The following is a 13,325-nucleotide window of genomic DNA, read 5'->3' as shown; positions in this document are numbered from 1 at the left end:
TAGCCCAAAAATATAGGATATAAACGACTCAAAATAAGCATGAAAAGATAGAAAACAAGTAGTGTAAAGATGATACAAAAACACAAGAATATATACCTGTTGAATAGGAATGATCCCTCGAGCTATAAACCACCAATTCACACTCTTAAGTGCCTCAAGAGCTAAAATACAAGCTCCAATCACCTCAGCAAGGGACTCTCTAGGTTTGGTTTAGAGTGTTTAGGTAAAAGTTATGTAAGTTGCAAGAGAGAGAGAATTGTAGAGAGTGAGAGAGAGATTTTCCAAAATTTTACTCTCCAAAATTTTTATAACCTTTCTAACAAAAGAGAGGGTCATCTATATATAGAAATATATGAGAGAAATGTCCTTACAAATACAGCTAGAGTGGTGCATGCATCTGTAGAGACAGCTTGTAGAAAATACACTACAATAAAATACACTTTTGGTGACCAAATTTGGCGACTAAAAAAAATTTAGTCGCCAAAACTTGTGGAATTGGCGACTAAGATTTTTTTTAGTTGGCAAAAGTACAACATATAGGTACTAATTATTTTTAGTCGGAAAATATTCAATATTGCTGACTAAAAAAAATTTAGTCACAAAAAATGGCACAATTGGGGACTAAAAAATGTTTTAGTTGCTGTATATATGGTTTTGGCTACTAAATTTTTTAGTCGGCAAATGAAAAAGAAAAATTACTTTCAGACTTTTGGCGACCAAAAATTTATTTTTACCGACTAAAAAATATTTTAGTCGCCAAAGAATTAAAATATTTGGAGGGAAAATTTCAAATTTTGGAGGGATTTATAAAATTAATTAGCAAACATAATTTTTAGTTGCCAAATTACTACTTTTAGCGACTAAAATAATATTTAGTCGCTGTTAATTAAGGTTTTGGCTACTAAAAAAATTTTAGTCGGCATTGATCAAATTTTGTCTAAGACTACTCTGTCAGTCCTCTCCCATTTCACTCTCTCATCATCCCTTCTCTCTTTCTCTCTCTCTCTCTCTCCAACGCAAGCGACCCTCCTACCAGCCACCGTCCTCCACTATCGCACACGAGCACCCACCTCCTCACCGGCGACGGTATGACCCACCTCTCCACCAGCAACAGTACCACATATCTCCCCACCAGCGACGGACAATAGTAGCTACTTTGATTTGTGTCTCCTCCAGCGCACACCAAGTATTTCTGGCCTCTTCCTCTCTCTATATATATATATATATATTTCTTCACCCAATTTCTAAGGTTTTATAACAAAGAATTTGTTTTTCTATTTTTTTTTTTTGGTTATAAATCAGAGGGTAGGAGCTTCTCTTTTATCTATTTCTTGTAAGAGCAGCATTTTTTTCTCTCTATTTCTCGCTCGCAACAACCATTGGAGCACACCCTGGTATTTCCCCTTCTTCTTCCTCTTCCTCTCTCTCTCTCTCTCTCTCTCTCTCTCTCTCTCTCGCTCTCTCACAACCATTGGAGCTCACCCTGTTAAATCCAATTGATTCTTTTACTGTCCTACAGAATGATTCTTAATCGTACTTCCATTCAATTCTAATTTTCTTTTAATCAATTAGTTTGTGTGTGATGATGTTGCTATTGCTGCTGTTGGTACTTTATTTGTTGTTGTTGTTTGGGCTATGCATTTTATTGTTGTTATTTTCTACCATCTTGCTCACCATGTGTTTGACAAAATGTTGAAACGAAATTGGTGAAGTTGAATTCACAATTTGTTTGCCTTTTTATAATTGAAATTGAAATTGAATGTTGTGGAAAGTGAAATTTCAAAGTCATTGAACCTTCTTTGCATTCTTCTGGGCTAACCCACTAGCTGACTTGGAAATTAAGACCATAAAAAAGAGCATATTTGATGAGTTAATAAAGCCTCATTTGAATTCATTAGTATAAAAACTGAAGACGAGTACTTTTATTTTCTATTTCTGATTATCAAGTTTTAGGTTAAAAAAAAAAAGTTTTACTAAACAGGATAATAAATGATGGGATTTGGGTTACAAGATTAAGGACTTGCTAAAAATGGGTTAGTACAATATATGATGGAAAGTGTTAGAGTTCCCAAATATGAGTATAAGGATAACACATCTTGTGTCATCAACTAATAAACGTCATAAATATATAAAGTGGTTAATCATTTCAAAAGGGAAACCATACATTCATGTTAACTTATGCTCAGAAGTTCTAATGGATCTTCGTTCTTTTTCCTTTTTGTTAACAAATATTTTAATAATTACAAAAAAGTAGTTGAGTTTTTTTGCATACTGGATTAGGACTATATACATCTAATCCTTTTAAATTCTATAGCAACAAGAGTCTCATGTTCTGAAATTTTCATTTTTATAAGTAATTATTCTGTCTTTTCTAAATACTATGCTAGTTATGTACAAGTCCGATAATAAGACTACATGCTTACTACGGCTGACAAAAAAAATAAAAATAAAATAAAATAACAGAAGCAACAGATAATATGAACAAATTATGAAATATCATTAGTTAAACACATGGTCAATATTCTAAACCCATGTAATAATTTGTGCCTTTTTACATAAATCTGTCATCAACAAACACAAATGCACATATAATAACACCTTATTTTCTTCCTAATTAACACAAAGGCTTACATGAACAACATAACATATAACAAATACTTTGCGAGTTTGAAGTCCCTTTCACTACCACATTCTTAGAGAAATTATTATAGAATGAATCACAAAAGAGAAATTACACTTGATGTCTTTAACAACACCAAATTCAGATATTGGGGATAGATATGAAAATTATGGAAAATAAGATAAAACTGCAAATTATTTTAGATATCATGTGGGAAGTTTTTATTTTATTTTTATACTATTATTTTAGACTCTTTTTATCTTTTGCGTGTATGCAACTTAGGTTGTGAAAAAAATTAAAGAGGTTGCAAGTTCACGGTCTTGGATGGTAAAGCTTTCTCTTTCATGTTGTATGGTCACTAGGTATCTTTAGATTCTCTCAGTTTCATGTGTTGTGGCACTGGCATCTGGAGGTGGTATGTATTGGAAACTCTGGAGCTTAAATATCAAAAAAAAGAGCCACTTCTTCCTCCCATGTTTGTTAACATAATGGTTACTTTAGGATGTTGGAACATGTAGACTATTACTGTTCATTTTATAATTAGTGGTCAATGAAAATGATTTGGCATCTTTAGGCTTACTAGTTGACCAGAAGTTGTTGTATATTGCCAAGGACATGCTTAGGCTATTGTAAACTTATAATATCCAACTTTGATTGATAATCTTGTAGTTAGATGTTTGATAAGCATACTAGGTTAGTGCATGAGAAGCTGTATAAACATACTTGTCTGTGAGCTAGAGTTAACCGTTACCTTTCATAGCAAGGTATTTTTCATTCAATGAGTTTCTCTACATGCTCTGGTATACAGTTCTGCTCTCTGGGGTCCTGCACACAATCTTGATTTGCTATATGGTGGTAATTAGATTCTGCTGAGATCATAAACATTTGATGATATCTGCAGTTGAAACTTCATTAAGAATGATGGAAAAAGTGAGTTAACCCTTACCTTTCCTTCTTGTTTTCTTCTCCTCTTTTAAAGAGGCAATAAACTAATCATTGGGAAACAATGGTACTTTTTAGCATTATCAACAAGAGAAGTGGAGTTTCATATGGCTTTTGCTCCATTCTTATGATTTGAGATTTGTGCAGCAACTCTCATTATCATTCATGTTGCTTCTAGTTTGTCATTTTTTAGCATTATGGTAATTTTTTTTGGCATCTCTGGTTTGACCATGGCATTTCCTGTCCGAATCTTTTAGCATGAGCTATATATATATATATATATATATTATTTAGGGTTGGTTTAATGGTTTTTAAATTTTAACAACTTTGCCTTGAAATTTCGTGCCCTACCACGAAAAGGAAATAAGAAATCCTTCAAGGGCATTACTCCTCCTGCCTCATGTCACCTGGTTGAGATGCTTAAGAGGCAAAAAATATTCATCCAGTATGTTTACCATATGTAGAACATGCATTTAGCTGTTATGGCGTTTGCTTGATAACTTCATTGAAAGTTAAAACCTAGGTGTTGGTTGGTACCTGATGCCTTGTGTCTTTGTAGAGCATAGAGGAAGTTCATATAGGGAACTTGGTTGGGTTAAATTACTGCAATTTCTCATTCAAATTGTCCGAATTGTACATGGCAACACTAGAGGCCTAGCAAATAACCACCATGTGGCTCTCATGGATAGTTTTCCAATGACAAATAAGACTTGTGACAACTGACGGAATGTAATTCGGACCCGTAGGTAGGGAGTTAGAGCCGAACTTAGTCGAAAAGGGCATTTCAGGGGGAAAAAATTCAAAACAGCCCCCGAACCACTGTGTGGCTCACACAGACGGTTTCCCCATGACAAATAGGGCTTCTGAGAACTAACGAAATGTAATCCGGACCTGTAGGTAGGGAGTTAGAGCCGAATACGCCCTAAACTTAGTCGAGAAAGGGCGTTTCGGGGGAAAATTTTTTAAAAAGCCCTTGAACCACTGTCTAGCTCTCATAGACAATTACCCCATGATAAATAGAACTTGTGACAACTGACAGAATGTAATTCAGACCCGTAGGTAGGGAGTTAGAGCCGAATACGCCCTAAATTTAGTCAGAAAAGGGCGTTTCGAAAGCGAAAAATCAAAACAGCCCCCAAACCACCGTGCGGCTCACGCAGATAGTTCCCCCATGACAAACAGGACTCGTGAGAACTGACGAAATGTAATCTAGACCCATAGGTTGGGAGTTAGAGCCCAAGATGCCTTAAACTTACTCGAAAAAGGGCATTTCAGGGGCGAAAATTCAAAACAGCCCCCGAACCACCTTGTGGCTCACATGGATAGCTTTCCCATGACAAATAGGACTTGTGAGAATTGACAGAATGTCATTCAGACCCGTAGGTTGAAACTTAGAACCGAATACGCCCTAAACTTACTCGAAAAAGGGCTTTTCAGGGGCAAAAATGCATAATAGTTGCCAAAGCACCGTGTGGCTCTCATGGACAATTTTTCCATGAAAAATAGGACTTGTGAGAACTAACAAAATGTAATCTGGATCCATAGGTAGGGAATTAGAGCCGAATATGCCCTAAACTTAGTCGGAAAAGGGCGTTTTGAGGGCGAAAATTCAAAATAGCCCCCGAACCACCATGTGACTCTCATGGACAGCTTTTCTATGACAAATAGAACTTGTGACAACTGACAGAATGTAATCCAGACCCGTAAGTTGGGAGTTAGAGCCAAATACACCTTAAACTTACTCGAAAAATGGCGTTTTGGGGGTGAAAATTCAAAACAGCCCTCGAACCACCATGTGGCTCACACGGACAGTTTCCTCATGACAAATAGGACTTGTGAGAACTGACAGAATGTAATCTCAACCCGTAGGTTGGGAGTTAGAGCCGAATACGCTCTAAACTTACTCGAAAAAGGGCTTTTTGGGGACGAAAATCCAGAACAGCCCCCAAAGCACCGTGTGGCTATCATGGACAGTTTCCCATGGAAAATAGGACCTGTGAGAACTGATGAACTGTAATCTGAATCCATAGGTAGGGAGTTAGAGACGAATATGCCCTAAACTTAGTTGAAAAAGGGCGTTTCAGGGGCAAAAATTCAAAACAGCCCCTGAACCACTGTGTGACTCTCACGGATAGCTTCCCCATGACAAATAGTACTTGCGACAATTGACAGAATGTAATTCGGACCCGTAGGTGAAGAGTTAGAGCCGAATACGCCTTAAACTTACTTGAAAAGAGCTTTCCTGGGGTGAAAATTCATAACAGCCCCCAAACCACCGTGTGGCTCTCATAGACAGCTTCCCTTTGACAAATAGGACTTGTAACAATTAACGAAATATAATTCAGACCCAAAGGTTGGGAGATAGAGTCGAACATGCCTTAAACTTAGTCGGAAAAAGGCGTTCCAGGGGCGAAAATTCAAAACAGCCCTCGAACCATCATGTTGCTCTCACGGACAGCTTTCCCTTGACAAATAAGACTTGTGACAACTGTCGGAATGTACTTCGTACCTGTAGGTTGGGAGTTAGAGTTGAATACGCCTTAAACTTAGTCGTAAAAAGGTTTTCCAAGGGTGAAAATTCAAAACAACTCCCGAACCACCATGTGGCTCTCACGGATAGCTTCCCCTTGACAAATAGGACTTGTGACAACTGACAGACTGTAATTCGAACCCATAGGTTGAAAGTTAGAGCTAAATATGCCTTAAACTTAGTCAAAAAAGGACTTGTGACAACTGTTTGATAGGTTTATTTAATATTTTTCCCTAATCAATTTGTGAAACATCTTTGATATCTACAGGTATAATAGATTCTTTTGAGAAGGGCAAAGAATACTTATTGGTATATAAAAATTGGAGTTAATGAAACAATGCCAAAGAAATGTTATCAGTTGAACTTTGAGATTTTATTAGAATAGTTTATAGTTCATAATTTCCTTTTCTTGGTGCATTATATTTTTGTTAGTTCCTCAGTGTTTGATATATTATCTTGTCAATGTGTATTAACCTCTAGCTTTCTGATTAATTCTAAATCTTTGGTAGATATATAATTGAGGTATTGATTTTGTTGTGACTTGGGTTTTTTGGTAATTTATTGATGGATTCTATTTATTTGTATGCTCAGGTGAAGCTGACAAAAGAATTGCATTTGGCCAATTGAGAAGATTTGCTTTGCAAGAATTACAGCTAGCTATAGACAACTTTAATGAGAAAAATGTCATTGGAAAGGGGGGTTTTGGAAAGGTTTATAAAGGAGTGCTTTCAAATATTACTAAAGTGGTTATGAAACGATTAAATGACTATGAGAGTTCAGATGGAGATGCAGCATTCCAGCATGAAGTTGAGATGATAAGTGTAGCGGTTCACAGGAATCTATTATGTCTTATTGGGTTCTGCTCAACACCAACAGAACGCCTTTGGTGTATTCCTTCATGCAGAACGCCTTTTGACTTATTCTAGTGAATTTTTGAAGTCTTTTGATTTTATATATAGCTGGTGTATGGACGTCACTGGTAGCTCATATGTTTAAATAGGTTTGTGTGAAATTATTATTTTAAGTTGGAATATACTTTGTTTGCAATGTTGACATTAAAAGTTATAATTTTTTTTGGATGGATGCAAGTGAAATGGATGCAGATTATGGAATGGGTGATAATATATATATATATATATATATATATATGTATTGTTTTGTTTTGTTTGTATACATGTTACAAGTTTCATGTAATACATATAAGTTGTGGACAAATTAATTTTTTTTTTTAAAAAAAAAAGAAACAAAAAATTATGTTTTTGGCTACTAAACAATTGGTAGCCAAAAATGGAATAAATATTTTTAACAACTAAATAGTTAGTAGCTAAAAAACGAATTAAATGGAAACAAATCTTTTGGCGACTAAATATGTAGTAGCCATAAACAAAAGACTTTAGGCAACTAATGATTTAGTAGCCAAAAAAAAAAGAAAATTAATTGACGACTAAAACTTTAGTAGCTAAACAAAAACTAGACTTTAGGCTACTAAACCATTTAGTAGCTAAAAGAAATAAGATGAACAAAAAAAGAAAATTAGTGACTAAAAGTTTGGTCGCCCTAAATGATTAAGTTTTTGGCAACAAAAAATTTTAGTCGCTAAAAATATAATTTTAAATTTATTATGAACTTTTGGCGACTAAACAATTAGTCGCCAATTGAATATTTTCAGTGAGTAAATAATTCTTAGTCGCCAATTGGGGAATTTCAGCGACTAAATAATGTTTAGTCGCCAATACCTTTCCCCAACAATAATCTAGCGACAAAGTTGGTGACCAAAAAGTTTAGCCGGTAAAACGTTTTGGCGACTAAAATATGACTTTTGGTGACTAAAAATTTAGTCGCCAAAAGTGTAATTTGTTGTAGTGATATCCACTTTTTTGCACTAGTGGCCGGCAAGCCACTAATAGTGGTCAACCATCCACTATTAATGTGCGGCATGCCACACTAGTGGGTCTGTAGGTCCCTGGATGCTCATGCCTGAAAAACCACTATTTTGGTCCAAAACTGTGACAATTAGGTCTCTTTTTCCCTTCCTTTCCTTCTTCGTTCCATTCCCTTGCTTCGTTGGATTAAAACGTTTGGAAACTATTTCTTTTGAATAGCTTTTTATTCTTGTTTTTGGTTCAGTGGTTTAATTTCATCCATTCTGGAGTGGGCACGGTCAAGTCCGAGGCATCCGGGAATCGTGTCAGAAAAATCTGGGCTGGAAAACAAGGGCCGCATGTGCGGGAGGGGGCTGCACGTGCGGGAGGCCAAGCCGCACGTGCGAGAAGAAAGGGCTTTTGGTGGATTGCACACTGCTTAAAAGGCACGTGCGGGAAGAGATGCGTGATGAGCCCTGTACGTGCGGAGATGAAGGCCGCACATGCGGGAAGGGGCGCTCCGCACGTGTGGGGATGGGTGCCGCATGTGCGGCACTCTGCAGTCCAAAAATCCTTTTTTTTTTCTTTTCTCTTTTGGTCCGAAAGTGTGCCTCACTTTTGGCACTTCTCTCTCACTCTAAAGACCATTTTCTCTCCTCCTTCTCTTTAGAAATCCAAATAACAACACGTAAACCCTTTGAATCCTTGCAAATCCTTGGGTTAGATCATCACCTCTCTCAAAATTTTGAAGATCTAAGCTAGAGTTCATCTTGGTGTGGTAGAAGGGTGAAGGATCCTCCATTAAAGCTAGGGTTTCATCATCTTCTTCATCAAGGTCTTGTGGTAGGGAAATCTCCATGAATTATATATACATTTATGTTGGATTTGGTTGGTTTTAAAAGGTTCCATTAAGGCCATGTTTGTTTGGGCGGACTGGATTAGCATTCCTATGACTAATAGTCTTAGGACTGCCAATCCGTTGGATTATGTATCCTATCTTAACTAATAGTCAAGTTTAAAATAATTAATCCGTACTTCAATTGTTTAACCAAACATCGGATTAATAATTTTATTGGACTATTAGTCCAATCCCAAGTTCATGTCCACCCAAACAAACATGGCCTAATGGTATTAAATGCTTAGATTTGCCTCATAGATACTAGGGTTCCAAAATGGATTTTTAATCTCTCTTTTTTTTTAAACGATCCTCTTGAGGCTTTTAACTCATAAAATTGTAGATGTGATATTTTGAGAGAAAAATCCTCTCAAAAGAGGGGGAAAATGGTTGTTTTGGCTTTTGACTTAAAACCCTAGAAAATATTTTTTGGGATTTTGAAAGGTGAAAACATGTTTAGAGATATCTTGTGGTTTCAAAGATAAGAGAGCGAAACTTTCATCACATTGTGTAGCATAGTGGTAATTTACTTAGTGTATGAGAAAAGAGTTATTATCATAACATTATTGTCGAACATTTGAAAGTGATTGTGCACCTTCGTTAGAAAAATTGTGAATATTGAAATTGTCAATTGAAGACATCGCATGTGACCTTGAAGAGGTTAAATTGTTATAAATTGAGCATGAATAAATGTTGCTATAGCTATGAATGGATGGCATGGCCATTGGTAAAATAATGTTGAGGAGAAGTAATGAGTAAAGTGGTGAATTGATTTTGTTGTAGAAATGTTTTGAAATGGAGTGATGTTTGAGATATTTATATTGCATCATGTTCCCATTTGACTCGTCGTTATTATTGCACACTCATTATCATGTTATTTTGAGAAGGTTTACACTATAATGAGAACTATGAAACTGTGTATGGGGTAAATACGGTGTTAAGTCCGGTTAGAGGGTGTAGATGACTTGGATAAGTTAGCCAGAGTGTCCATGGTGAAAGACCAGAAAACCGTGCGGATAGGTGTCGAGCCTTCCGATTAATACTGGTAAAAATGACAGTTTGGTAGTACTCGTAGAGTCTACTTGCAGACACCAGCCTAGGGATGCCAGTGTCGTATTTACCACCCCTTGTGATTAAAAAGTTTAAATTGGAAATTGATGAGATTGTAATGGTAGATGAAATGCATGTTGACTCTCAAGAAAGACGTGAATGATATTTTGAAAAAGTATTGCATTGCATTTGAACTTGCATTCAATTTTGGCCATCCAACATACGTATATACTTTGTTTGGTGTTTCTCTATTGGGCTTTATGCTCACCCCTATGGGATTTGGTGCAGGTAAAGATGTGGTGATCTCACCAAGTTGAGGGCGTGGATAATTGTAAAGAGCACATGGCTCTTCTTTTGTTGTGATTTCTTTTTGTAAAGCCAAGGGCTAACATGTATGGGTTCGAAAGACCCCTTTTGTGTAACTGGGCTATTGCCTTGGATGATGTAAGCCTGTACGGGCACTTATTATTTTTGTGATAGGTGCTTCACATGCTATTGATTCATATATCCTTTTGTTTAGTGAATGTATATTGCATGTGGAACTTTTGTATTAAACCCATTTATTATATAAATGAAGATGGAAGAGTTTTTGACAATGCATAGAGGATGCTTGTTCGTTTGGGGTTTCATGCTGAATTATTTTCGGGGCTTGACAAAAGCAAGGCACAAGGTTTGTAGGTTCAACACTGAGTTTTCTTGTTGAGGAAGTCAAGCATTTGACAAGCGTACACATTCATCATTGAGTAATCAATCAGTGGCACCCAAGTCTTAAGGCCGTCAAAATGGGGTGTCTATGGCTACCCCTCTTTGACAGAGCTCAAAGTCGTGACATGATGTGAGTTAATGTCAAAGCCCAAAGATGACCTATTTTGACAAGGCCGTAAGACTTGGGCAAATAATCAAGACATAAATAAAATTAGTTGAGCTCACAACCTGCCTATGTATCCCTTTGTAGGGAATCAAACCAGTATAGTTCTGGAGCAGGATGCAAATGATATGCATGAAAAAAAAATAATTTGAGAGCTGGACTCACACGCTTCCCGAAGCCGGCTATTTTGAAAACTCATGATCATGCAAAATGATGCATTGAGCAGTAACAGATGAGATAAGTAATAACAAGATAACAACATATGAATGAGCTTCAAGCTTAAATCAAAATGGGTTCCACAAGGGAAGAACTAAAAAAGCACACTCTAACCATGCCGCAGCCATGAGAAAAAGAGAGAAAAACCGCTAAGGGTCGCGTTTCACGCATCCTGAGATACTCTAATCACACTGAAATTGTGAGAAGATGAGAGAAAAAACCGCTCATGGTTGTGTTTCACATGTCCTAAGATAAAAATTGCTCAAGGTCGCGTTTCATGCATCCTAAGATACCCTAATCATGCTGACATCGTGAGAAGAGGAGAAAAATCGCTCAGGGTCGCATTTCACGCATTCTGAGGTAGAAACCGCTCAAGGTCGCGTTTCACGCATCCTGAGATAGATACAACAAGGTATGAGATTGTGCGATAGATACACAATGTAATGTGAAAGTGTACGATAGATGCATGAGGTAAACATGTGCGATTGATGCACAAAGTGAACAAGTGCGATAGATGCACGAAGTGAACAAGTACGATAGATGCATAAAGTGAACAAGTGAGATAGATGCACAAAGTGAGCAAGTGCAATAGATGCACAAAATGAGCAAGTGCAATAGATGCTCAAAGTGAGTAGGTGCGATAGATATACAAAGTGAACAAGTGCGATAGATGCATAAAGTGAACAAGATTACAAATCAATACAGTGACAACGCATGTTCCATGCAAGATAGACAACCGATGTATGATGTTAATTGAAAGCATGTTCTATGCAAGAAACAAGAGCATATTCTACGTAAAATTGAAAGCATATTCTATGCATGAATCATCAATGATGGAGGGCATGTGTGCAACATAAGTGTATGTGAAAACGCACATTCTATACAACAAAAGAGAAAAAATATTTTATTTGATAGAATGACCAAAAGTGATGCTTGACAACAACCTCCGACTTACCCCTCGAACACTTTGCAACATGCTCAAAAGGATACACCTTGTTCATATTGGCAAGTGGAGAACGTTCGCGCGTCGGAACACAACGAGTATTAGGAACGGCGCAATCGGAACACAGTTTCGAGCTCCTCAAAAACCAATCTGGACCCAAAAAAGAACCTTCCATACATTTCTAAGGAAAAAGAGGAACAAAACAACACTAGGCCACAAATGAGGACTGTCGGCCACTAATGAGACCTGTCTGCCACTAATGCAAAATCTGGGGCAAAATTAGGATTTTGGCATGAGTCTTCTTAAATACACCACCACACCTCATTTGTTCACACACCCAAGTTTGAAAACACACACACACTCTCTCTCTAGGTGTTTCCTCTCTCTAGATTTGTGCTTTGTACACGTTTTCCAAGACCCCACGCAAAGTTTATTCGTAAACCCTCTTTGATCCTCTACACTTTGAATCAAACAGATTTTTGTTGATTTTTTTGCATTTTCATCAGTTCGGGCTTGTTTCCCTCGTGTGTCTCTCGGCTTTTGTGAATTTTCTCGGGTTTTGACTTTTTCTTCCATTTTCTCTCTCCTAGGGTTGACTTTTTCTTTATTTTTTTTTACTTTTCTTCATTTTCTTCACTTTTTCACCAATCTTCACCCACTTTTCAAATGGCAGATGACATTCCTCATGCTGAGGCCCTTCCAGAGGTTCCACTTGCAGTTTCACCCCCCTGTTGAGGTCAAGGAGCTGGCAGTCACAGAGGCCAGCGAGGCGACAGAAGGCCTTACGACCAACATCGAGGCAGAGTTTGCTCCATGACTCGAGCCTGAGCCACTACCATGAAGGATACGACCCTTTGATTCGGTCACTTATCACCCTCGCACACACGTGCCGGCGTCTAGTGGCATGATGCGTTTTGACGATTTTGCTGGTGGCATACCAGAGGACGTTTTGCTGAGGGAGCCATACTTCCACCTTTTTTACACGCTTCTAAGGAACAAACTGTATCTTCATGTTTTCTTGCCTTTCATTTGACTGTATTTCTTACAATGTCTTTCATCTGAATGCTCTTTCTTTTCCACAGGATGATAGGGGTTACGGGGCAGTGACATCCAGAGACTGGTATTATGAGCTCCCTTCCGAGGTCCGCGACCTTGTTGATGAGGCCGGCTTGGGGTTATTCTGCACCAGACTCTTACGACATATGGTGAGCCGAGCTCGACTTGGAGTGTTGGTGGAGAGGTAGTGGGACACCACCAACTCTTTCCAGTTTTCTTCTGCTGGGGAGATGACGATGACTCCTTATGATTTCTCCATGATCACAGGCTTAGGAGTAGGGGGTGATTCGATCCCCTTTAACACAGATATGGGTGAGTGGGAGGCAACTTGGATCTACCTGCT

The 13,325-nt window shown here is 37.6% G+C and overlaps 1 long non-coding RNA gene across 2 annotated transcripts; it reads left to right on the top strand.

Annotated features, from left to right (window-relative positions):
* The first annotated feature begins 942 nt into the window (after positions 1-942).
* Positions 943-7,200, top strand: LOC114290517 (uncharacterized). 2 transcript variants are annotated; one of them, XR_014350624.1, is made up of 4 exons: positions 943-1,186; positions 1,303-1,394; positions 3,429-3,550; positions 6,684-7,200. It is a non-coding gene; the product is annotated as an uncharacterized LOC114290517 (long non-coding RNA). The 2 variants fall into 2 exon arrangements; XR_014350625.1 differs by lacking the exon at positions 3,429-3,550 and having other exon boundaries at positions 946-1,186.
* Positions 7,201-13,325: the final 6,125 nt, after the last annotated feature.

This window comes from Camellia sinensis, chromosome 14 (genome assembly GCF_055761805.1).
Source record: "Camellia sinensis isolate YWXY chromosome 14, ASM5576180v1, whole genome shotgun sequence".
In the NCBI taxonomy this organism is placed as follows: Eukaryota; Viridiplantae; Streptophyta; class Magnoliopsida; order Ericales; family Theaceae; genus Camellia; species Camellia sinensis.
The sequence above is the reverse complement of the archived record's forward strand: the minus strand, read 5'-3'. Positions and strand labels throughout refer to the sequence as shown.